Source organism: Canis aureus, chromosome 34 (assembly GCF_053574225.1).
Source record: "Canis aureus isolate CA01 chromosome 34, VMU_Caureus_v.1.0, whole genome shotgun sequence".
Lineage (NCBI taxonomy): Eukaryota > Metazoa > Chordata > Mammalia > Carnivora > Canidae > Canis > Canis aureus.
In genome coordinates this window covers 18,599,915-18,626,945 of record NC_135644.1, presented here as the reverse complement: position 1 = coordinate 18,626,945, position 27,031 = coordinate 18,599,915, and the positions used below count along the sequence as shown (strand labels likewise).

Here is a 27,031-nt window from a genome sequence, read left to right as displayed (position 1 = left end):
GTTCTGTCTCCCTTTCTGATATTTCCCACTCATTTTTTCTCCTTTCCCCTTTATTCCCTTTCACTATTTTTTATATTCCCCAAATGAATGAGACCATATAATGTTTGTCCTTAGGGAGTTAAATTATTTGACTGAGTTTACCAAGTTTCCCAGCTTTTAAGTGAGGAGACAGGGACTGATACTAGTCCTAATTGACCAAAAGACTCATCAAATATGGCTTTTCTACATCCTTCTGGCTTCCCAACACTTCATTGTGATTGTAAAAATATGTACATGAAATGTTCACATCTGTACATATAAGTATGAGCCAGTAATGTGCCTGACTATATGAATTTTTATATCATACCGAAGTTACATATTTATAAGGTATGTGCACATTGTATTTTTCCTGTGTGAGTGTATCTACGTGTATATGTATGTTTGTACATGGACACACAGGTGCACGTATATATTACACCATGAGTGCAGCCAGGTGCCTACGCCTGTACATTCCAAAGACATTTATAGTGCAAAGTAGAGAACAAAAAAATAAGATTATTTATTGAAAGTGTCACCAACCGCAGGGAATGGGAGTGAAGGAAATACATCAATCCGGCCGCCTACCTTAAAGGCAAGCAGAAAGCAGAACTGCTCTTTTTAAAATCGATGAAATTAACAAAAGCAATTGAATGTGGCAGAGAGGAGATGTCAGGTAGGAATCCGCACATGTGGGACCTGAAGATTGTGAATAACTTAGAGAAAGACATCAATGCCTCTGCTGCTAGTGATTACCTCACTCTCCGTGTGGCTGTAAAACATGGCAGCATTTGTGCCTGTGCCAGGAAATGTCAGGACTTTAATGGTTCAGCCCTGGTTATGTGAAACAGGACAAGGACTATTTGCCCTAAATACTAGACCTTTTAATTTTCAAAGTTCTGAAATATTGAAGCCAGAAATACTTCCAACACTGGAAGATGTTTAAATGGCTACTTTATAAAGAATAAAGGCAGAGCATGTGCCTACTTTTTAATTCATAAGAAAAGTATTAAATCACTAGCATTTCAAAGAGCCCACTTTCAATTACCCATGAAGAGATTGCCTACAGAAAATATTAAATTCCAGGCAGGCGTCTCCAACCTGCCCAGACCACTGCCTCCCTTCTACCTTTCCCTGTGTCCTCGGGGAATAGGAACGAACTTCAATATCAGCAGAAGTAAAACATAATGGCCACATTTACAGAATAATTTCCACTGATATTTTTATTCCAAGGCAGGAGGAAGAGAGTTGTGAGTGTAAATGGCATACCCTGGATTGGGGCAGCTTCTGCTTTCAATGCAATCTTCAATGAAGATCCAGCGGAAGATTTTCCCCCAAGGTCCTCCCTTTCATCTCCCTCCTGCCCTCAGGGTATGTAGACACTTACTCCCCCATCAGCTTTTCCAGCTTTTTATTTTCATTAGCTCTGGCGTCCTGCTTCTGTCTTCCTTAGGGGAGTAACTGATGGGTACTCGATGAATACTTGACAAATGAAGGAATGAGTGAATGTCAGAGGGTCCTGTGGGCAGCAAATGACAGCACTTTGCAGAAACATCTTCAGTCCTTTGTCTCCAAACATTGGTAAGAATATAAGGCAAGGGGATAAAAAAGAAGGAAAGAAAAACTTATAAAGAATGCCCGTATTTTGCCAAAGTTCAGGTTTTCAAAATATTGATATCTATTTGATACTTACTCATATTAAAGTATATGAAATGCCTCTTACTACCATGATTTTATAATCAAGGTAACTGATGTTCATTTGGTTTGACAACATAGTTCTGAGATGTCGTCATCTCTAGGTAAAGAACTCATGTCTTAAATATTATTTATTTATTCATGAGGGACAGAGAGAGAGAGAGAGGCAGAGACATAGGTAGAGGGAGAAGCAGGCTCCGTGCAGGGAGCCTGATGCAGAACTCGATTCCGGGACCCCAGGATCAGTACCTGAGCCAAAGGCAGATGCTCAACCGCTGAGCCACCCAGGCGTCCCAAGAACTTACGTCTTGAATGGCTTTAACTACTTTCCCATGGTTACCCACTTAGAAAGTGGCAGATCACACTAAGCTGTGAGACACCATGGGGACACTGGCCAAAAATCAGTGTGCCTAAATTAATCTGGGAGATTTGAGAAGTAGAGATATGTGGCAAGTAGTAGGGAGAAAATTACCCAGAGAAATAGCTTAAAGGATATTTTTTGTTTGTTTGTTTGTTTTTGATTTAAATGAAGGTGATAATGAAGAGATGGAGAAAAAGTAAAGGGCTTAACAGCAGAACTGGTGCTCCATCAGTGAGGATCAGTAAATGGATTGGTTTAGATTCTAGCACTGAAAACTTAGAAGCAAAGAAAGGCCTTAGATATAATGGTAACAGTCAGTAACCTCAGGTGTAACTGATAAACCCTGAAATCTCAATAGTTTAAGACAAGAAATTTTTAACTCCTGCTATATCACAATCCATAGTGGGTTGGTGAGGACTCTGCTCCATAAACTCCTTCAAAAATTCAGTCCTTCCAAGTGGTGGTTCTGTGTTCCTCTGAGGCCCTGGAATCCCCTTGACTGGTGGGCAGGGATGGAGAAGAGAATGAGGCTCACAAGAGGGAGGTTTCTGTGGACTGGGCCTGTCAGTGGGGTGTGTCACTTTCGCCTCTACTTCAGTGTCCAGAACTAGTGGCATGGCCACACCTACCTGTAAAGGAGCCTGTGAAATGGAGCCAATCTGAGGCCCAGGAGGAAAATTAAAATATGCATATAACTGAACCTCTGCCACAATGAGATAAAAGGAAATCCAGACCTGGGACAACTGGGGAGCTGGCTTAGGTAGTTAAGTGTCCGACTCTTGGTTTTGGCTTGGGTCATGATAGCACTGTCGGTCGTGAGATCGAGCCCTGGGGGCTCAGTGTGGAGTCCGCTTGAGATTCTCTCTCTCTCTCCCTCTGCCCCACCCATTGTATCACTCACGCTGTCTCTCCAAAATAAGTAAATAAATCTTAAGAAAAGAAAATCAAGGGCAGCCCAGGTGGCTCAGTGGTTTACCACTGCCTTCAGCCCAGGGTGTGATCCTAGATACCCAGGATTGAGTCCCACATCAGGCTCCCTGCATGGAGCCTGCTTCTCCCTCTGCCTATGTCTCTGCCTCTCTCTCTGTGTGTCTCTCATAAATAAATAATCTTTTTAAAAAAATCAAGACTTTCAGGCACCCAACCACATCTGGGTTTTGGTATCTTTTTATTTAATATTATTCTTTTTAAAAAATATTATTCTTTAAGATTTGTACTTGTATGGCTTAAGCCTTTCATTTAGAAAGTCTCCATAGATATTTTTATATGTATTAATGAATCTAAGTTAAAGCCAACTTGTAGGCAATACCTGGGAGATTGAACAATTAGCTCAAGGAACTCCCAAAAGTACAGCAGTACTCAGACTCAGGAGTTAGCATCAGGCAAAGTGGAGACCAAGCAGGCAGGCACTTTACATCGCAGGACTTAGGAATGTAGGCTGGTGGATTTCAATCAACCTTGAAGACCCATGCAACACCTGAGAGCTCAAAGCAGCCCTCAACCATAGAAGGATAAGGAGGCTGCCCAGGTGGGAGACACAAGGTGGGCGAGAGGCTACAATAACAGGATTCAGCTTTGAGAATTTAGGACAAGCTGAAAGCCTAGGTGAGAGCTCTGTGGATACGACTGACTTGGTTACTATTCTCAGAGTCACTTGCGGACGTTTTTCAAGATGCCACGCCAGAGACTGGAGAATTGCTGCTAAATCTACGAGAATGTGGAAAGCAGAAAAATGGTGAGACTACAGATTACCAATGGATTGGCAAAGCTCTAGCTCTAGCTCCAGATTCCGAGGGGAAAAGGGACAATTTCCAAAAGTGGATCAGTAGTGTTTTTAGATAAATGTGCTGGGCAAAAAAGCATTCTAAATCCAAACACAAATGGTTTGGTATCAGCAGTATCTACTGCTTTGTATTAGCTGTGACCTCTGCTTTTTTGCTGGAGAAGATTATGGGAAACTCCACATTTTGGGAGGCAGGCTGTGGTATATGACAGCCATGGATCACATAACGTGTTACTGCGGTTGCCACCAAATGCTATGGCTCTGCCCCCACCTCTTGCAAAAATACTTCTTGGTACCTGGCCATCTAAGACAAGTTAATTTAGCCCTACAGTTTTCTCTCTCTGTTTTGTGTGTTCCCTATTTTTTTCTCACATTTACTCAAACTGGGTGCCTATTTAAGCTTATGGATGCAAAAATCTAGGGATGCTTTGGCCGGTGTGATCTTTACTTTCAATCCAGACCTTCCTCTGTGTCAAAAGATGATTCATATTCTGTTCTTGATAAGAGAACAAGAAAGTGGTCCCTTAGAACCTGGGTGCGTGGAGCAGAATATAGATAGTGTTAATATATAAATGGATAAATTATTTTTTCTTTCAAGTGTTGAAATGCAATTATATTTATAGGAAAACCTGGCTTAGATGTTTAATCAGACACAGGTGTTTTCTAAAGCCTATTTGAATTCTAATTGTTGAACTACACTTCAAACATATTAACTAACAAGTTAATTCAATTCTATTGGATATGAAATTACTAGCACCCACTGAGTAATAGGGTGAAAGAATTTAGGTAACACAAAGGAACAAATTCTGCCTATGAAAGAGGAGCTGTTTATTTTTCCTCATCAAATAAATAAGTGACTTATGATGCACTAAATAGGATATATAATTAATAGACTCAGGTGTCACCTTATTATAGAGTTGACTTTTTCTAAGCTGATTTTAAAAATAAACTGTTGATCTGTCATCCTAAATGAGCTTAGACTTTTGAAAAATGTGTTGCACTATATGTATAGGCATAAATGTGTTGTGCATAAACTTCTCTAAATGGTGCAACACGGCTTTCATACTACACTTAAATTTTACTTCATTTCATCATTATTGTGGACAAAATACAGGAACTACAGGTTACTCTTTTTCTTTTTTCCCCAATATCAGAAATCTCAGAAACTAAATTATTGTTGAACTTGCCTCCCCTCTTCTGGATTTCATCCTTTTGCCTCCCCTCTTCAGAGATCTTGCTCCATAATTATATTTCCTATTTCCCAGAGCTTCTACCTGTTTTTCCATATCCTGAACACTACTGTCTTCAAGGAAAACATCTTTTTCTTTCTTTCTTTCTTTCTTTCTTTCTTTCTTTCTTTCTTTCTTTCTTTCTTTCTTTCTTTCTTTCTTTCTTTCTTTCTTTCTTTCTTTCATTTATTTATGATAGTCACACACAGAGAGAGAGAGTGGGGGGGGGGGGGCAGAGACATAGGCAGAGGGAGAAGCAGGCTCCATGCACCGGGAGCCCGACGTGGGATTTGATTCCGAGTCTTCAGGATCGCGCCCTGGGCCAAAGGCAGGCGCTAAACCGCTGCGCCACCCAGGGATCCCAAAACCACACTTTCTAATTATGCATACTCCATTAGCTCCAATGTGTCTCCTCTCTTTCACAATGAAGCTTCCTGAAAACAATTTTTAGTTGCAGTTGATTCTCATCTTTGATAGATGGTTCAGCCAACTATAACCTGGAATCATTCAATTCTTACTAGTGACATCTTCATTATGGAGCCTAAAGACCACTTTCAATCTGTCTCTGATCCTTGACACTTCAATACTGCTCTGTCTCCAGGTCCTAAGAGTACTTTTCTTTGTCCTCCTGGCTCTATGACTATATTTTCATACCCTTTATTGACCTTCCTGGACGTGACAATGTTTTTCATTGTTTCCAGTATTTGGGATCTTGGTGCTTTTCATGGTCTTTGGTTTTTACCTCCTGTTTTATGTTGGAGATCCTTTCCTTCACCCAGAGGTCACTGACCTGGTCCCCCAATTGGGGACCCTCAAACTCTTCCCAGATCTGGTTACTTCAAAAATAGCCCCTGAAATAGGAGGGCTGGCTCAATTCACTTCAATTTGCTGCAATATCTGACACTGTTGACTACACCCTCCTTGAAACCATCTTCAACCTTAGCTTCACTGATACACATCTTTCCTGGTTCTTTTCCAACTCTAGTGGTTCATTCTTTGCATTTGCCATGGCAGCTTCACCAGTATCTTTCTTTGGAATTTAGACTTTTCTTTTTAGCCCTCTTTCCTTCTGTCATTATATATTCCATATATTCACCTCATGTGAATAATCCCATTGCTATGTCCCTAGCTCTAGAATCTGGACCTTCCTCTTGAGCTCTGGCTATTTGTTTTTAATTTGTTTGCTCTTTGCTCTTCCACAAAGACCTTAAATACAGCAGGCTGAGGTTCTCCACAAACATTGCCCTTTTGTGTATGTTTGTATGTCTACATATTGTGATGTGTTAAATGAGTGGGATGGCCACAGACTCAATTCAGCAATCTCATGATCATCCTTAATTTTGTTCTCTATTATTGTTTCCCTGTTTCATATCTCGCTCCTTCTCCCTCATTCTCTATCTCTCTTTTCCTATTGCTGTCTTTTCTCCCTGAAGACCCTTTCTGTAGATTAACTCATATCTCATGTGTGACTCTCAAGATCAATTCAATCATCATATGTCATTTTGAAAACATCCTTCTCAGTAGCCTAGACTGACTCAGGTGCCTAGACTTTCTATTTCCTTTGTGTTTGGAAATACTACAAATTGTCGAACATCTTGAGGCTGTGAAAATGTGTCTTTATCATGTCTGTATTCTCAGTTATAAGAATATAAGCAGCTAAAGGCTAGAAGACCAGAAGCACTGACTTGGGTTTCATCCACACAAAATAGATATGGATATGGCTGAAATTGCTTACACAGAATATATGAAGACTGATGAATTGAAAACATCAGAATTGTGCATGAGCATGACAGTGCATTTAGTTTTCAAAATAAATGATTGAATTTTGTATGTAGTATTTTTGAGCTCAGGATTTAAGACAATGTTTGATGCTGACAAACTAATAACCACAACTTTATAGAAGAGAACCATAGAAATAAATGTTCAACAAGTAACATAAGTCAAAAAGAATGTGAGTAACCCAAAAGCTTTCAGAGATTATTGTTCTGGTTTCACCTTAACAAAATAAGAAGCAATATTTGGGGAAATATTTAGATACCAAGAAGAGGAGAGTTAGATAAGATACTGGAGAGGGAAAATAATGCCTCTGGAACATGATGTTGATCGTGAAAATTGGAATAGGATAATCGGATAAAGAACAAGTGTGCTGAGGTAAATGTGCCCAAGGCATGTGGGACCAGGATTAAAGCAAGAGTAATCAAATTTCCAAATAATATAATACAGGAAATACGATATTGCTTGTGGCATGCTTCCCTTTCATTTTAAATATTTAGACTCCGAATACTGTGAAGATGCATTAGTTTTCTATTGCTTGTCTAATAAATAACTGCAAACTTAGTGGCTTAAAACAAGACAAATTTATATTCTTACATTTCTGGAGGTCAGAAATCCCCAGATGAAGATATCTACAGGAGAGAGTTCCTTCTAGCGGTTCTAGGATAGAATCTGTTTCCTTGCCCTTTCCAGCTTTTAGAAGACTCATACAATCCTTGGCTCATGTAGGTCAGCATAATAGCAATCCAGGATAATCACACCATCTCAACATCTCACATGTGCAAAGTCCTTTTAGCCATGTCACAGGGGCTGAGGATAACGTGTTTATCTCTAGGGAGGACATTATTCTGCCTAATGCAGTCAAAAGCAATAAAAAATAGACAAATGCCTAAATTTCATTCATTCATTTACATCTGAGAGTCTGTTTTTCATTTTAAAACAATGCTTTACATTAAGAGCTTCATGTTTTTAAGGCCTGTTCACTCTCATAATCCTACCTGAGCCTTGAAAGAATTCTTTGAGAGATAGGGAAGATATTGTATGCATTTTATGGATAAGTTCATACATGTGTTTAGTGACTTGCCCAAAGATACACAGCTAGTGAATACCACTTGCTTGTTTTCTAAGTATAAATTTTTTTATTATTTTTTCCACTACTCTATAACTTTTCCTTGTGAGTAAAAAAAATAAAGAAAGAAAAATTCCCGGATTCACCAGACATTTCTCATTTTGCAGAAAAAAAAAAGGTAATTTAGGTGGTTGGTCCATCATTATATTTTTCCTAAATACATTGCTCATTTTAGATGAAACTGCAGAAGTTGAACACATTTCTATCCCTTTCAAATTTTGGATTTACAAGTGAAACACAGACTAGCCTAGGAGACACAGGACATAGAAACTTGGTATAGATTTGGTACGCTGCTTGCCTCCTATAGGTCTGAAAATGTAAAGTCAGGGGTAGCAAACACAAATGCCCGTGAGATCAAGCAGGACTTCTAAATATGACGAGGGCTGATTTGAAAATGTAAGCTTAGTAATGAGTAGTAACTAACTAACATTCACCTTCCATGACTAGCAAAAGGGAGCAGCAAACCCTGTGTCAAACTGGAGTGTGCTTAGCTTATCAGAAGGGGCAGCTTCTTCTTAGTACAAGGCTACTGTTGTTTTGGAGAATGTGGACAGTGTGGACAGACAACCCTCTTTAAAAAACAGATAAGCCAGAAATTGGAATTTCTATGTTAAATCTCCCAAATGTTAGGGGTCAGCATTTAAACGGTTTTAAGATACTGAACGACCAAAGCAAACATGTATGGAAACCAGAGAGAGTCCATCGTGGGTTTCTAGTTTCAGCTGTAGCCTAAGGACAGTGATAGTACTAGACTTATCTGCCAAAAAAATGTTTGGAAATGAAAGGATGTGAAAGCATTGAGTGCTTGCTAGGAGAGTAGAAAATGGAATATTCTATAGATTGCCCTTTTCACATTCCAAAAAATTGGCACCTCCTTCATATCTCCTTTTCTAGATTTTGTTGACAGAAACCCTGATGGTAGTATTCATAATCACTTCAAAACAAAACTAACAAAAGAAAAGGATGTAGGTACATCAGTAAGGCAGATCTTTTTTTCTTGATAGTTTTCTAAAAATAAACTCATAAAAAATGAAAGAATTACTCAAAAATATTTTGGTCTTGAAGATGTGTTTGACAAACAACTCTGGAGCAATAAATCCCTTTGTAGAATAGGGATGTGTTGTAATATTACAATACAAAAATTGGCATCATTTTTAAGAGATAAGAGCAAAATAAAAGAGAAATAAAGTGAATTCTATACTCTAAGCTGAGAAAAAAAATAAAATAAAATGAAGTGAGGATCCTTCCTGTCCAAACTGCGCGGCAATCTGGGTGGATCAGAGCAGGGAGACATCCAGCAGCTCCGGTGCCAAGGAAAGTGTGGATGACCTTGGCAACAGCTATTTGCTGCTCTGCACCAAAAGCAAGCTAGGAGCCTGGTACGAATTTACTTGGTAGCTAAGTGATGATGGCCTTAAGTGGTGACAGTTGGAAGGAACAACTTGTAGGAAGAACGCCATTTCCTGATTTGTGATTTTTTTGAAGACATAGACAGAAGTGAGAGAGGTGTGCAGTGGCTCTAATTGTGGAAACTTACTTTGAGAGTGTTGATCTTGGTGAGGAAGGTGTTCAAGGCATTATACTTTAGTAATGATGAGGTTGGAAGAAGTCTCTGAAAGCCTGAATTTTGAGTAGTGGAAGTTGTATAAGCCAAGAAATGCCTTGAACAAGATTCGGAATTTATATAATGGTGCCCATTACCCCCATTTTGATATTTTAAAATAACTTTCTTTAAAAGTCAATGTAATTTCATAATCAAGAGGTAATTGCTATTTCCAAGTATATATTTATATAACTTTCATTCTGGGATTCATCACCCCCCTAAATTATTTCCTTCTAGTTTAATATATTAAGTTTTGCTCTTTCTGCTATAAAGTTCTACAAGTTTTTAGAGAACAAATTGATGGTAACCAGAGGGTAGGTAGGTATGGGGATAGGAGATAGGAGCACCTTTTAAAGGTGATGGGGAGTAAGGAGGGCACTTGCGATGAGCACTAGATTAGTGTTGAATCACTATGTTGTACATTTGAAACTAATATTACACTGTATATTAGCTAACTGGAACTTAAATTAAACCTTAAAAAAATTGTATGAGTTTTAATAATCATCCTGTCATGTATCCACCATTGTAATGTCACATAAAATAGTTTCACCAACCTAAAATTTCCCTGCACTTCACTTATTCTGCACCGCCCACCTTGTACCTCTGGCAAGTACTTATCTGTCTGTTTAATATCTCCACCATTTCGTCTTTTCTAGGGTATCATGTAAATGACATAACACTGTATTTTAACTTTTCAAGACTGGCTTCTTTCCCTTGGCATTATGCATTAAAGATTCATCCGTGTCTTTGTATATCTTGATAGCTCATTACTTTTACTCTTCCTCTCTAAATAATATTCCATTATATGGGTTACTGTAGTTTGCTTATTCATTCACCTATGAAGGACATCTTGGTTGCTTTCAATTTTTGTGATTATAAATAAAGTTACTATCAACATTTGTATGTAGGCCTAAACATGTGTGAGCATAACTTTCCAAAATAGTTGGGTAGATACCAATGAGCATAACTATTGATGATGTGGTTTACAAATATCATCTAACAAAGCATAGCAATGTTTACCTTTGTAAGAAACTCACCAAACTGTCTTCCAAAGTAGTTGAACTATTCCATATTCCCACCAGTAATGAATGAGAGCTCCTGTTATACCAGATTCTCACCAGCTGTTGGTTTGGGGATTTTAGCTATTGTAATATGTAGACCTTCACAAAACCTACAATAAAGTTTCCTTGATTGCTGTCAATGAATGTCCCCTCAGTATCTCCCATTATTCTCATTTCTAAAGTAGTTTTTAAGTGTGCCATTGTTCACTGGGTTTGGGGACAGTAGATAACTAGTCTTCTGGTTGATAGTTTATGAGAAGAACATGCAGCACACATATAACTTGCTTTTGAGCCAGACATGGTATCGGGTTGGGAATTAGTTTATTTTTTGATCATAGTGAGGCTTGAGTAAAACTATAAAAGGGCAACCTGTGGGAGAAACTGATGAACTGTTTAATAAAAGCATTTATTTTTCCTCTGGGTACATAGTTAGATTGCCTTTCTCAGGCTCCCTTGCAATTGATATGGCTATGCCATTAAATTTTGGCCAATAAAATGTTTATGGAAATGGCAGGTGCTACACCTGAATAATCCTTCCTACCTCATATTACAACTTTAATCTGCATGTTGACTCCCAGAATCATAGATAGCTTTTGAAAACTATGTGTTGAAAATGAAAGGCACTGTGTGGAGCAAATCCCTTTGTTTCTCCTCTTCCTTATACCAATAGAATGAGAATGAGTAAGAAATAAATTTCTATTATAGTAAACTTTTGATATATTGAGGTTTATCTGTTGCAGGATAGCTATCCTAACAAATACTTTAGGAAAGACTTCCCAGAAGAAAAAAAAGAAAGAAATTGAAATAGCTCCTGAAATTCACATGCAATGTAGAAACATATGGGCTTTAATGGGAAAAGCATGAGCAAAAGCTGTAAGACTAGATCGATCTTTGAAAGAATGGTTGGAAGTTGAGGCAAGTCAATCACCGCAATTTTATAATAATAATGCTGGTTTGACAATAAAAAAGATGTTACAAATGTATCATGTTGGGGATCTGATTAACAATAATGACAATTATTTACGTAGGTAATATATATTGATAAGTTATCTTTCAGATACTAAGCTCTCAGAATCTATTATCTCATTTAAATTTCAAAGTCCCTCTAAGAATAAGATATTACTATTATCCCTATTTTACATAAGTGAGGAAACTAAGGCACAAAGATATGAGTAATGTGTCCAGGTCACACATCCCATAAGACCTAGAATTTCAACTTTCTGTTAGTTGTTGCGCCTCTAAAATTCCCCATTCTTAATTACTTCATTCTATTTCTTAGAAAGCAAAACTCTCTAAACTTCCCTGCCATTACCCACTTGATATAAATGAACGCATGCATGGGATGGATGAGGTTTTGTGGTTTAGTTTTCCAAAATGATCCAAACTGTGCTTTTGTTAAATACATTTTCCTTTGTTAACCAAAACTAGCATTTGTCTTCTCATACCACCGTTACTTAGTTAATGTCCAAAAACCCCCATAAAAATCTATATCTTATTTGTGTTTATATCATTGTATACTAGCCACTCCCTTCCAGTGAATATAGATATAACAGAGTAATGAATTTATGGTTAATTTTCATTAGTTTCTCATTAAAAGTCAAGCAAAGAGAGATACTTGCACATTTTCTGGTCTTTCTTTTCTTCTTTTAGCTGATCTAAAATTGTGTTTCATGCAATTATCCTATTACTCTTCAGAAAATCATGATGTTCTTCCCCCCAGAGGCTAAAGCCCAACAAAAAGGATCTATGGTCTAGTGCCAATACCAGCTGTTGGAAATTATCTTCCTGTTCAAATTCGATCTGTTGCTTTTAGATTCCAGGGTCTCCTGTTTAATTCTCAGACCTAACATTTCTTTCAAAGACTAAAAAGACGCTAATCAGTTACATTAAAGTACTTGACTTAAATGTTCTGTTAAGGGATTTCCAAGTTGCTACAAATGCTTGGGACTTTATATAGCATCTAATGGGCTGTCCTGTTACAGTATCCTTAGCATACTTGACCAGAGGATGTAACCCTGGGTGCTGTTAGAAGGGTTTAAGATGGCATGTGGCTTAGCACTGGATTTATTCAGGGAGATTTACACTACAGACTTAAAAATCACAGGTCAGTGGCTTTATGAGAGTTGACCTCCCAGGAGGCAGTAGGGTGAGATAGTTAAATACAAGTAAAGTAAAATATGTTGTCATCTATCTTTCTTAGATGTATTAACAGTATATCTAATATAACATATTTCTAGAGTACCTAAAGCCTAAAAGAGATGTTACAAATGTATATCACGTTGGGAATCTGAAGTCTCTTACCCTGTGCAGCCATGTTTTGCAATGTCCAGGGTATAAATATTTATAATTAATGTCTCAGTTGAAAAGTCCTTGATATATAATCAGAATTGCTTCTCTAAGAATGAAGTCCTCAAGTCAAGTACTAGATATGTCTAACTGGTGAGTGTAATGAAGAAAAAAATTGAATACAGAGTATACACGTAAAATCTCAGTTAAAGCACTGAAGGATACAAAAATAGAAGCCATTATTATGTTTTTTAAATGAGTTTTTTATTCAGAGACATTCACATAAATTGTTAAGGATTCAGGTTCTTTGGTTGAGAAAAATCACCTATAGAGGAATAGAGCTGTAAGTATTTTAGAAAGGATTGTAAGACTGGGACATAAAAATCTAGACTATAAGATTTCTAATATTTATGTAAGCTAGATTTTAAGAAAGTTTTGAAATGCGAAAGCAGAGTTTCACTTTATGATTAAATGAATGCTAATAAGGAAATTAGATTTTTCTATCACTTAAATTTACATCCACTTCCTTTCTTTCATCACAGGTTAAATAAAGTCTTTTCTGCTGGTAGCTAAAGGCAAATGGGCATGACTGCGCTATATGCAAAGTAACTTACATTCTGTGGTGTTAGGCTCATAAACATGCTCTCACCTCCCTGGTTCATTTTAAAGCCTTAAAGATATACATATCTTGACATAGTAAGGGCATAAAATATCTTCTTGGGTATTTTCTTTAAAGATTTTATTTATTTATTCATGAAAGACACACAGAGAGAGGCAGAGACACAGGCAGAGGGAGAAGCAGGCTCCATGCGGGGAGCCTGACGTGAGACTCGATTCCAGGTCTCCAGGATCAGACCCTGGGCTGAAGGCAGCACTAAACCGCTGAACCACCTGGGCTGCCCTTTTCTTGGGTATTTTTATATGAGGACTTTGACACTGAGATGTGCAAGTGTATTATATTTTTCCCAGTGAATGCAAAGGTGTTCCATTGTGCTCATGGGTCTCTGTGTTATCAACATACAGTAGAACAGAAGTGGGGATGGTTTGCACGCTTCACTTACCAACATAACAACATAGCCTACCTACCCCTAGAATTACCAGGTCAACAGCCAGTATACTAACAGACTGCAAACAGAATATTGAAATATGCTTGTGACTTAGCATTGTAGACAGACACGCAGAGAAGTGGATTTAAAATATCAGTCCTGGTATGAGATATTATCCCACTGTTAAATACACACCAAAGGTTACTGAATATAAAGTATGCATGCAGCCAACCTCCATAGTAATGCAACATTTTAAAAAAAAGGTTGCTAAAGGAAGACACTTTGGTTTATCTTGCACTGTAGTTACAAAGACTAAGGCAGGCTTTCAGAACGAAGAATATTTTTTAAGAAAGAAAAAAAGCTTTACAAACTTAATTTCTAGAAAGTAATTATCAAGCTGCATGGTAGCATAAAGTCCTATTGATCGAAATTTCTCTTTCTGTATGAACTTCACAGACTTGCATGACTTGGCATCAGTAAGAGCTAATGATGATTCATGCTATTAGCTTCAGCAGTCACAGTCCCTAGGAACTCAGCTTTGACCTTTTATTAGCACTCTTCTCCCAAGCAGATAGGATCCTTCTCCAGCCACACTTCCTAATCACCTTAAAACACCTGGAGAATTAGTTAAAAGCCTGATGGGGAGGGACTGGGATGCTAAGGGAAAATGAAGATTCAGTGTAAGGAGAGGACACATTCTATTGTGTAATCTGACCAGAAGCCCTGGGAAATCCTGCAAAATAAAATGACATGTTAAGATTTCATTTGTGTAAACTTAAAATAGTCATAATTATGAGAACCATGTTAAGTGTTACCAGTTTGTTTCAGCAACCCCTCCCTTTCTCCCTAAAAAAATCCCCATGCAACATTTATACATTCATTTTTTCCTTGATCAAACATTTATTGAGCTCCTTGCACTATACTAGGCACCTAAATAGCATTGTGTTGTGGTAATGTAGGAGCCATTAATTTTTTAAAATTAATTTTTTACCATCCTCTGCTTTAAGTGGCTTCTGAAAGAAGCATCGATTAACGAAGCCAGGGAGAAGTGCTACGCAAATGCTTCAAAACTCTATTCCTCCTCTCCTTTTTATTCTTCTCAGCTCCTACTGCTCCTCTCCTACCCACCTGCCATTGCCTCCCCCAATACACACACACACACACACCAGTCTCCTTTCCACTTTTCTATTGCATAATAGACCAGTGTAATATACAGCTGCTCTTTAATGATTAAGGCTAAAGGGGAGAAAGGAAACTCATTATTAAAAGAGGTTGGATTCTCTTATTCAGGCAAATAATTTACTTTAAAATCCTAATAACTGAAGATGGAATCTATAGGGTATTTAAATATCTTTTCTTCAATTTTGGTAATGGTTTGATTTCTACAACATATGTACCCACGAAAGGGCTGCATATTTGCGAATTATTTTAATAACAACAATACAGGCTCAATAATTTAAGATTTTGTCGATCACACTTCTTTACACAACCTTTTGTATAAATGGACTCTACCTCTATTTCAAAATACTGAACTTAAAATCACATAACTTTTCCTAATATATTAGAAATATGCCCACTGGAACTACCCTTTCCTCATTCTGTGTGGATCAAATGGTTTTCATCCTAATCACCCTGCCAGAACTGTCCTTTTAAAAGAAACCAAAGATTTCAATTAATCCATGATGTGTTTTCAGTACTTAGGTTGATATATTCAACTTTCAGTCTTTTTTTTAAAAAAAATTATTTATTCATGAAAGACAGAAAAGAAAGAGAGAGCGAGAGAGAGTCAGAGACAGAGTCAGGCAGAGGGAAAAGCAGGCTCCATGCCGGGAGCCCGATGTGGGACTCAATCCTGGGGCTCCAGGATCCCACCCTGGGCCAAGGCAGGCACCAAACCACTGAGCCACCGAGGGATCCTTCAACTTTCATTCGTTTAGCAAATTTATCTTTTCTTGGATTCCACGATACCAAATTACTTTTAATTATCTTCCTAGATTTCAGATTAAATTTTGCCATCACTCCCAACGAAAACAGCAACAATAACAACGAAACAAACACTTTCTCATAATTATTAATGGTCTTCTACGCTTGCTGCTTTGTCTACATTTTATCCTCAAATATCTTTTTACATTCTCTTAGTTTCAAAGACACCCTCTCTATTGATAATTCTCAAATCTCAGGAGAAAGGTATTATACAGTGAGAAGAGTATTGGGTTAGGAATGGGAACATTTGCTTGGTTTGGAGTCTTGTTCCCTATAAAATTTTGATGAGTGACTATTCCATTTATGTATGCATGTGTGCATGTGAGAGAGAGTGAAGACACTGGTCCTGGTATAAAGTATATTTAAAACAAAATACTAGTTGTGATGAGCTAAATAGAATTCAATTCCATTCTAGTGGTTTTTGTATCTTAATTTTGCTTCAATCTTTTAAAACCAAAGACTTAAATAGTAATCTTTTAACATAAACATGAGCAATATCTATTGTTATAGATGTTTTAGAATTTTAAATATGAAAACAGGCTTTATGTGGCTTAAGTTACCTAATTAATGATATTATTTGGGGAAATAGATTTTATCCCAGGCTCAACTGACCTCTAATATTAAATGAAATGGGTTGTCCTTCATTTAAATTAAGTGGCCAGTCTTAAACTTCTAACCATATTGGAAGTGGCATAGTGAAGGAACCATGGGAAAAACATTCCTGCTGGACAACATTAACAAATAAATGAATGTACCTGATAGTCAATTTATCACAAAATTGGTAAAAGAACCTCTTTGGAACTTAATACGTTTATTGTAGAAAAAGGTATCATATATCCACGACAAACAGGCCATCATGAGAATCAAACTCAGTCCCATTGGAGAGAGGATAAAAGCCCTTACCTTTGGGAAGGGCTTTTCTGCAACAAGCTACATTGTGGTTTGCAGTTCCACTTATAAATTAATCCTCACATCTAGAAAAGCAGCTATAGGTCTGATTTTGTTGTTAATCTCTATTTTACAGATATGGAATGCTGGGGAAGTTTAAGTGACTTGCAATCACTCACCCAGTCATAATCAGAACTGGAACTAGACTGATTTCTTTCCTTTTTATTCAGTTTTCTGCATGCTAGATCTAACTCTTGTCAGAACTCACTCCAACGAAGTAGTTTCTATTATTGATTTTAGCACCAATTAATATAAAATTATTTTATGTATTTTCCAAAATTAGGCAAGTAGTTATTGAGTTAAGGAGTGCCCAAACAAATTTCTCCTCCTCCACTAACAAGATGAGTTAGTTCTCCCACTATGGGGAGAAAAACTGATATATGTAAGCAGGCCCCCCCAAAAGGAAACATCATTTAATTCAACATAATTAGCTAATTAAATAATCATGTAATTAAATAACACTAGACTTTTTTTTTTAAGATTTTATTTATTCATTAAAGACAGAGAGAGAGAGAGAGGCAGAGACACAGGCAGAGGGAGAAGCAGGCTCCATGCAGGGAGCCCGACGTAGGACTCGATCCCAGGTCTCCAGGATCAGGCCCTGGGCTGAAGGCGGCGCTAAACCGCTGAGCCACCCGGGCTGCCCAACACTAGACTTTCTAACCAATACATCCCATGAAATTCATAGAAATACATAAACTGGCATCAGCATGCAATCAATCTTTTAGCTACTTTAATAAGTTTTCCTTATTTTTTCATCTTTATTCATTTGAAATATTTCATGGTTTTCAATGGTAGTAGGTTGTTAATTGTGCAGGTCTGTTTTGCTCAGAGCTGCTTATTTATAGCACTAGTGTTATGAGATATTACTTTTATATCTGTATGTATGCTGTTCATTTTAACTTTTTTGCTTCTGTAAGATAGTCATTCATTATAATTTTTAAAATATTTTATTTAAATTCAATTTGCCAACATGTAACATCTAGTGCTCATTCCATCAAGTGTCCTCCTTAGTCCCCGTCACTCAGTTACTCCATTCCCCCACCTACCTCCCCTTCTGTAAAACCCTTTGGTTGTTTCCCAGGGTTAGGAGTCTCTCATGGTTTGTTTTCCTCTCTAATTTTTTCCCACTGGGTTTCCCCCCTTTCCCTTATAGTCCCTTTCACTATTTTTTATATTCCACATATGGTGAAACCATACGATAAGTGTCTTTCTCCGATTGACTTATTTCACTCATCATAATACCCTCCAGTTCCATCCGTATTGAAACAAATGGTAAGTATTCGTCCTTTCTGATGACTGAGTAATATTCTATTGTGTGTGTGTATATATATATATATATATATGATATCAATCATATATATATATATATCTCACATCTTCTTTATCCATTCATCTGTCAAAGGTCATCGTGGTTCCTTCCTCAGTTTGGCTATTGTGGACATTGCTGCTCTGAACATTGAGGTGCAAGTGTCCCAATGTTTCAATACATCTGTATCTTTAGGGTAAATGCCCAGTAGCGCAATTGCTGGGTCATGGGATAGCTCTATTTTTAGCTTCTTGAAAAACCTCCACACTGTTTTCCAGAGTGGCTGCACCAACTTGCATTTCCTCTAACAGTACAAGAGGGTTCCCCTTTCTCTACATCCTCACCAACATTTGTTGTTTCTTGTCTTGTTAATTTTAGCCAATCTCAACAGTGTAAAGTGGTATCTTATTGTGGTTTTGATTTGTATTTCCCTGATGGCAAGTGATGTGGAGCAATTTTTCATAGGCTTGTTGGCCATGTGTACGTCTTCTTTGGAGAGTCATTTCATTATCTTAATTATTAAGGAATATGGTATGTAGAACTTCTATATTTTCAGGATTTATATTGCAAAATACAAGATAACATGAAGAAACAGTATACCTGAAATATAATATACTTGTCAGGGCATGGAGAAGTGGCTAGAAAAATCATGTAAATATTTGTATATGCGCATCCCAGAGTTTGTAAGTAGCATACAATGTTCTAGAGTTTGGTAACATCTTCATATTTAACATTCTTTAGTCAAGATTAATCTTTTGCTGGAAGATAATCCTAAACTTATCTTCTATCAGAGATCTAAACTGTCATTACAATTTCCAATTTTAATAATTTTTAATATTTCTAAGATTTTATTTGTTTATTCAGGAGAGACATACATACACACACACAGAGGCAGAGACATAGGCAGAGGGAGAAGCAGGCTCCCTGAAAGAAGCCTGGTGTGGGACTCCAGGATTACGCCCTGAGCCAAAGGCAGACACTCAACCACTAAGCCACCCAGTCATCCCAATATTTCTACTTTTTTCAAATATCCACTCTTTTCCCCATGAAGCTTAAATAAAACATTTGTTTTTTTTCTACCAAAGTTAAACTTCATTGCATTATTAATCACCTCATGTAGTTGTTGAAGGGATTGATTGTAAATTACACAACAGCAAAAATACTAAAGAAATAATTATAAAAACCCTAACCAATGGCAACTAAAAACCTTCTCTTGATTAAAAATTCAAAGTGATGTGGTACATATTTCTGGTTTTAGCCTAAAAAATAAACTTATCACTACTTCTTTCGGCATAGTTGGTTCCTTAAGAAGAAATGGTCTAGCCTCCAAACTAGATTGGTCAAATGACTGAAGGTGGGAGGAAGGGGCACAGGAAAGTTGGGAAGAATGGTGCTGATGTGCGCACGTTTTGGTTTACGACGAGATGGCAATACACCACTCTACTCTGCAAGGAAATTTTGCTTCCAGGGCTCATAAAATTTAGGCAGGGTTTATTTTGGGGACCACAGGACTCATTGAGTTATCTTAAAAAGAAGGTAGATGAAGAAAGGGAGTGATTATTGCCAAAAAAAAAAAAAAAAGGTCACTTAAAATATAATTAGAAACAGCAGCAGCAGCATAACTAATACATACTGATTCCAACGATTTTGTCAATCATGTAGCCGATTCACACGCTTGGTTTTTGACCTTCACATCAACCTTGTGAGAGAGCAGAGGACAGAACCGGTCACCTGGGGAAAGACCCACGCATACTAAAGTCTTCTTGTAGAACTTAAGTCCCCCCCCCCCCTTTTTTTTTTTTCTTTTCTTTTTTCTTTTAAACTGCAACATAGCTTTACAGGCTGAGGGCCCTGGACCATTCTGAGGCTTTTGCACGGAGGGCACTGAAATGCTTCACAAAGGCAGATCCTTCCAGCTTTGGGGGGGGGGGGGGGTGCAGAGAGTGATGCGCAAAGTTTGCCTCCTCCGTGTTCTTTTTCTGTTGCGTGGCTGAACGTACATGACATCACTTACCCGAGGTCTGTGTCGCTCACACACACACACACACACACACACACACACACACACACCTACCGGATCGCTCGGCAGTGGTTTTCCAAAGAAAAAGGGGGAAAAAAAGCAAAAGCAAAAGACGCCCCGCGCAGCTAGACGGCCTGCTTAAAGCCTCTTTCCGCGTGGCTTCTGGAGCCGTGGCTCCCGGAGCGCGCCCGGCGCGGGGTGCAGGTGGGAGAGCCGGGGGGGCCGTGCACCTGCAACTTTGGGGCGGGCCTGCGCGCGCCCTGGGTCGGCGCCCCTCCCGGCTGCGCCCCGCGAGGCGCCGAGGCCCCGGAGCCGCCGAAGGGCAGGGCGGGCGCGGTCCGGGGCGCGGGGCTCCCGCACGCGGGCTCGCCCCGGGGCGCGTCCTTCCCCCGCCCGCCCAGACCCCGCGGCAGCGCCGCCGCTCCCGGAAACCAGCCCGCGGAGCGAGGGCGGAGGCGGGCCTTGGGCCTTGCGCCCTGATTGGCCTCCCCCGCCGCGCGGGGCGGCGCGCCGATTGGCTGCCGGGCGCCGTCAGTCTCCGAGGCCCGAGCCTTCGCCGGGGAAGCGCCGCCGGGCTCGGGGGCTCCGGCTGCCGCGGCGGCTGCTCGAGCCGGTGCAGCCGGGCGAGCTCGTGCGGGCGCCGCCGCCTCCGCTGCTGCCCAGCCCGCCGCGCCGCCGGGGCTGCGGGTCCTGCGCGCGGCCGGGAGCGGAGCTCGGGGAGGCGGAGGCGGCGGAGAAGTGATGCTGGCGCCGGGGATCCGGGCAGCGGCAGCGGAGCAGCAGCGTCTCCGGGACCCCGGCTGCGGCGTCCCCGTGGCCCGCGGGCCAGCTGAGCGGCGGGAGCCGGCGCGTCCCGCGGGTAAGGTCCGCCCCCGGGGCCGGCGGGGGGCGCCCCGGCCGCGGTGCTCGGGACCCGGCTCCGGCCGGCGCGTTGGCCCCCGGGTCCCCGGACTTTGCCGGCGCGGGGACGGGGACGGGGGCGGGGGCGGGGGCGGGGGCGGCATTGTGTGCGCAGAGGCGAGCGCGGGGCCGCGGGGGCCGGGGCGGCCGGCGGGGCAGCCCCGCGGAGGCGCCCCCGGAGGTCCGCCGAGGCTCGCCGGGGGCCGCGCGGGCGCAACTTTCCCGCCGCGAGGGGAAGGAGGCGCCGCGCTCCCGGCGCGCGGGGGGCCGGGCGCGTGCCCCGGGGCTCCCCAAAGTCCCGCCGCGCGCGGGGACTTGAGGAAGGAGGGAAGTGGCGGCGGGAGGGCGGGAGCCGAGGGGCGGCGCGGCGCGGGGGCGCGAGCGGGGGCGGCGTTCCGTCCAGTCCGTCGCTCCTGCTGGGAGGCTCGCTCCACTTCTGGGGCGCGCAGACTTGGGGCTGGAGAGGGGCCGGGGCGCGGGGCGGGGGGCGGGGCGCGCGTGCGGGTGCGGGTGCGGGTGCGGTCCCCCGCCGCCCCCCGCCGCCCCCCGCCGCCCCCGGGGTCGCACCCGGCCTGCGGCGCCCCCGGCAGCGCAGCGGCCGCGCGGGCGGCCCGGGGCTCCGGGAAAGTTGGTCGGGCTGCGGTCGGGCCGCCGACCCGGGGCGCGCGGAGCGCAAAGTGCGGCGGGGTTACGTGCCCGGCTTCCTCCAGGGCCGACGCTGCTTTTATTTTGTGTTCAATTATTTTCCGCGTGAAGCCGCCGGGAGGGGACCGGCGCCGCGCACCCCTGCGGAGCCCCGCCGCCGGCGTCTCCATCCGCCTCCCGGGCGCGCAAACTTGGTGTCGGCGGGCGCTGCGGGCGCGGGCGGAGCCCCCGGGGGGCCTCGCAGGGGCCGCGCTCGGGCCGGAGGGGCCGCGGGAGAGCGGGGAGCGGGGGAGCGGGGGAGCGGGGGCCGGGCCGCTCCCAGCCTGCCCGCCCGGCCCCGGGGAACGCGGACCCCGCGCCCTTCCTCTCGCGGTGAGGTGGCTCCGTGCGCTCTTCCCCCCGCACACGCTGCACGACAGAGAAACCCCAGACCGCAGAAGCCGCGCGGGCCCGGCTCGTTTCTGATTTGGGAAAGCAGGAGAAATGGAACGGAGACTAGTCCAGAAAGCCAGTTGGGGGAAAGGGAAAAAAAAAAAAAAAAAAAAAAACAAAAAAAATCAGGAGGGAGCTGTCCAAAATGTCAGCATCTCTCACGTTTCTAATTGTAAAAGCTCCATTTTCTCCCAGCTTCGCAATGTAGATTATTCTGGGGCAGATGAAGAACTTACTGGCCACCTAGCAGTGATTTAGTTTTGTGTCCGACGATGGTTGCACATTTTTCATCGCTTAATTCATGAACGGGTAAATGGAATTTTTAATGCTCTTATACAGCCGAATGCTTATACTGTGCAGTTGGACTAGTAGAAAATCGGTTGTAAATTTTTTTTTTTCCCTCTAGTAGTCATCACATGTGGCTTAAAAGTCCAGATTTCTGATATGATTAAAGAGAGCATAGCTTGCTATTGTTATGTTTCAATATAAAATTTACCTGTTGCCAGGTGATACATTTTTTTTAAACATTGCTATATTTTAGTCGTTGTAACTTTTGGGATTTTATTAAGGTTACTAAATACGTTAAGCAGTTGATTTTAGTTTTGTGTTCCGTTTATGCAATGCTACGAGTTGGTAGAAATCATTTTCCTTTATAGGTTGGTATGGAGGAAATAGGACTATGAATTATGAATCATCTTAAAATTAAGTTAAAATCAAGTTATCGGTAACAAAACTGGAACTTTTACAGAAGATTTTAACCACTTGGCTAAGAAAGTGGTTTTTCACATTGCTGTCAAGTAACATCTTGTAAAGCCACTGCGTTAGGTACTGGGGAAAGCCACAAGTCTTTAGACAGAAACAGAGCTTTTGTACTCATTTTAAGGAGAGTGTGGGTATTTTTAGTCTGTGGATCTTTTATTTGGGGAGGGTTTAAAAAAATAATTAAATACATTTGTAAAACCGTGAGGGCATAATATAATCAAATGTAGAGAAATGCATCAAAGAACGTAAATATTAGGATAAAGCAGCAAGGTCTGTGTTTGACTAAAAGCAGAAATGATGCAGGGTGTGTGTGTGTGTGTGTGTGTGTGTGGGTGGGTGGGTGGTGGAAGAGCAGAGGCTTAAAGGAGGTAATAGATAGCGCTAGCCACTTAGTTCACACAAGCAATTCAAGTTTTGCCAGTTCTGCAAATTCACTTCAGTTTTGACTTGTTTTGCTGCAGGGCAGCCCATGGGCTCAGACTGCCATATTTTCTACACGGATTTTAGTAACTCAAGTAAATGTCAACTTGTCAAGACTCTAGGCCACTAAATTCACTTTTTGACCTGTGCCAGATTTTCATTTCAACACTGAATAACTTTTCTAAAAAGATCACGTTTACTATAAATAGCAGTGCAAAAATACTATGACCTTATTAAATAAACATTTAATTTGTCAAATAGTCATGATTAGAGTTTCTACGTTATTAGGTAAGATAGTGAGGCTTACTTAATTTTATTAATAGTAATTTGTTTTCATTTAAGTAATGACAAAGCCAGTTTTTAATTGGAAACTAGCACATTTAGGAGAATGAGAAACCTCAGCCAGGTTAGTACGTCAGAAATTCATTGCTTTATCTCTCTGTGTCGCACATACACCCTTTTACTGGAAAGTCTCTCAAGAAGAATGCAACCACCCTGCATTAGAAACAAGTTCAGCCACCTATCCTGAATGATGAAGATACTTTATAAGGCAAAGCTCGTCTGCCTAAATAATCCATTACTAATTAATTATAATACTGGTTGATTCACATAAAATTTAACAAATTATGCGGGTCCCTGCTATGTGCAAAGACACTGGTCTAGTTGTTTTGACTATATCAGAGATTAAATCAAAGACCCTTGCCCCCATGAAGCTTATATTCTATAGGGGTGAAATAGATCATGAACAAAAAACGTAAGTGAAAAGTGTATAGAATATTTATCTCTCCTACTGACCTTTGTTTTTTAAATCTCCATGCAATGGCCCGGTCTCTTTGCATCTCATTTTCTTTCCAGTAAATATACACCTATCCACACACCCACACAAATATACTCAAATTAATCTAAGAACTGGAAAGTAATCATGTTGATAATTTAATACGTGTCACTCCTGAGGCAATATATATATGAACAATAACAGCACTATCTAAGATAAGGGTTGAAGGTAAGAGAGGGATTCAAAGATGATTAAGCAATAAAATAACAGAATATCTGCCTTTTAAAAATTCTTTAAAATCAAACGTTTTTTTTTTTTCCAGTGGAACTAAAATGGGAAATATTATCCTTTAACAAATTTGTTTCAAATTAACAACATCTTAAAAGGCATTTGTGACTATCAAGGTCAAATCTACGTAACCTCATTTAAAGGAGAAGAGTGAATTAGAAGTAGTAAGGAAAGATCCAAAAGCATAATTTTAATGAGAAACCTTCTGCTTCTTCTACATCGAGAGTGACATGTTCATGTACATCTGTGAAAGTTGATCAAAAATCCTAGCATCTGAGGTCAAAGTTTCCCTAAAGTTGATGCATCAGAAAAAAGATTCATGATCCGACTCTCTAATGAAAAAATGCCGAAATATTTCAAAAATTTCAAAATAACTTTGTCTTTAATTCAAAATCAGTTTGGTTATCCAGTAAGCCCAATTACAGATAAAACTTTGTGATGTTTTCCCAGGTTCTTTTATGCATAAAAGTGTGTAATTATAAGTCCAGTTTCACTTTCAGTGCTTTCCATGTAATTGTTTTCTTCAGGGTCTTGAGCTTACAGCTCCAAAGATTTGTTATTTTTATTTTTACCCTCATGTGAAGAAAGTCTGGAATCTTATTTTCAAAAACTGGTTTGTGAACAATATTTTCATATTAGAGGAAGGATGAAATTGTATACGCAAGAAGCCATACTACGTAATGAACTACTGCCAACTTATTCACAAGTTCTGTTATAACAAGATATTAGTACTAATACAAGGCTAACAGTCATTTCTGAGTGGATTTCCATCATTTAAGAAAAATCTTCAAGATTGCTGCTATACAGTCTAGCTTTAGGAGATGGGGAAAAGTCTTCTAATAATACTATCTCAATATTTTATTTATCTAGATTCAAAAATGTATATACTATCAGTTTAAGCCTTTACCTTTTTTGCCTGTTTTTTTCTTTGTTCTGCTCAAAATTCAAGACTTTAGTGAAATAGTGTGTTAAAAAAGCAAGTAAACCAACCAGTAGTAATCATACCTTGCATACAAAAGTCAGCTCTGGCTGATTATGAAAATGTTGGATGAGAGCTAAGTAGGAATTAGATATTTAGACCTGGGAAGAATCCAGGTTATTAACCCAACCTCTCCTATGAGAAAGGAAGAACTTTACTCCAAGAAGTTGATAATTGCCCAAAGTCCGTTGAAAGGAGAGCCAGATCTAGAAACACTGTGTTTCAACTACTAAGTGTGTAAGTTAACTCCATGCCAGTTGCCCATTAAACAGCTCTACATTTTGTGAAATAGTAATTAATGTTAAGAAGAATGACTACATCTACCAATTTGTATATCTAAGTATTTTAATATCTGACATAATACTGCAATTGTATTAATATTATGTTAGGATCAAGAAAATGATAAATTGGGATGCATTTAGAGATGTCATCTAAGATTTATAGGGCTAGGGGTAAGTTTGCATGTAAAATATTTGTACTCAATTCAGCTGTTGTGTCTATTGAATTCCTTTTAAATATTTATGTCTCTAACAGGATTTTTTTTTCATTTCCAAAGGTCTGTTGGCTTCAAAGTGATCAATAGGTGAGCTTTAGGGACTCCAAGAAATACCAAATTGTTTGCAAGCTTTTTCATTTTTGAATATTCCATAGTAAGGAAAAAAATTGTTAAGCTTAAAAGCTACTGCTTTAAGTTAGATTAAAACAAAAACCCAGGGGCACCTGGGTGGCTCAGTGGTTGAGTGTGTGCCTTCAGCTCAGGTTGTGATCCTGGGGTCCTGGGATTGAGTCCTGCATTGGGCTCCCTGCAGGGAGCCTGCTTCTCCCTCTGCCTATGTCTCTGCCTCTCTCTCTCTCTCTCTCTCTCTCTCTCTCTCATGAATAAACAAATCTTTAAAAAATACGTAAATATATAAAACACAAAAAGCAGGCAGAAAGAGGAACCTGTATGGATAGTGAAGAGACCTTAAAGAACTAGTACTTTTCTGATTCAAGAAGAAAAAGAATAAGAAAACCCTCCTGCTAGATTCCATCAGAAAACAGCTCCCACAGTGGTTGGAAGAGATACTTCATTGTCCTAAAATGCAAATTTACAACTGAAGAGATGGTATAAATCATGTAGTTATAAAACTGTACTTGGTTTTGAGTTATGGCAGTTAGCATTTTGTTTGGTTTTGGACAATGAAATATTTTCATGGCATATAGAGGTGACGTCAGAGCCAATTCAATTCCTTGTGGGACAGTAACATTTGTGGGTGATTTCCTCGGGGCCCTTAGCACTTAGTCAGAAACAATTGCCAGAGGTAGAGTTTGATTGTAAACAATAAGCTGTAATTTAAATGCTAGTACACGAGAAAAATTACACTAGATGTACACAGTGCTATGTGGGTAGGCTTTATGAATAGGGTATATGAACTAATAGATTCCACTGTACATCTGTCTATGCCAGTCAGAGGGCTGGTGAGTTCCCTCCATAGCCCATCACTACTTTAGTTTTCTGTGTCAGGTAAAATGGTGATAGCATTCCGTACATGCATACACATATATAGACTTTCACATATCTAGACAATCCAAATTAAGATCCAAAGAGA

General features: G+C 40.3%; 1 protein-coding gene and 1 long non-coding RNA gene across 2 annotated transcripts in view; one reads left to right on the top strand and one right to left on the bottom strand.

Moving 5' to 3' along the window:
* Nucleotides 1-347: 347 nt before the first annotated feature.
* Nucleotides 348-20,502, bottom strand: LOC144304659 (uncharacterized). The gene is made up of 3 exons (XR_013371586.1): nucleotides 20,296-20,502; nucleotides 19,855-19,920; nucleotides 348-1,584 (listed from the first exon to the last, which is right to left on the bottom strand). It is a non-coding gene; the product is annotated as an uncharacterized LOC144304659 (long non-coding RNA).
* Nucleotides 20,503-20,903: 401 nt separating this feature from the next.
* B3GALT1 (beta-1,3-galactosyltransferase 1) overlaps nucleotides 20,904-27,031 on the top strand; it is a 503,452-nt gene continuing 497,324 nt past the window's right edge. Inside the window, exon 1 of the mRNA XM_077883654.1 lies at nucleotides 20,904-21,100. The gene's annotated coding sequence lies outside the window, so the exon portion shown is untranslated. The remainder of the gene's footprint in view (nucleotides 21,101-27,031) is intronic.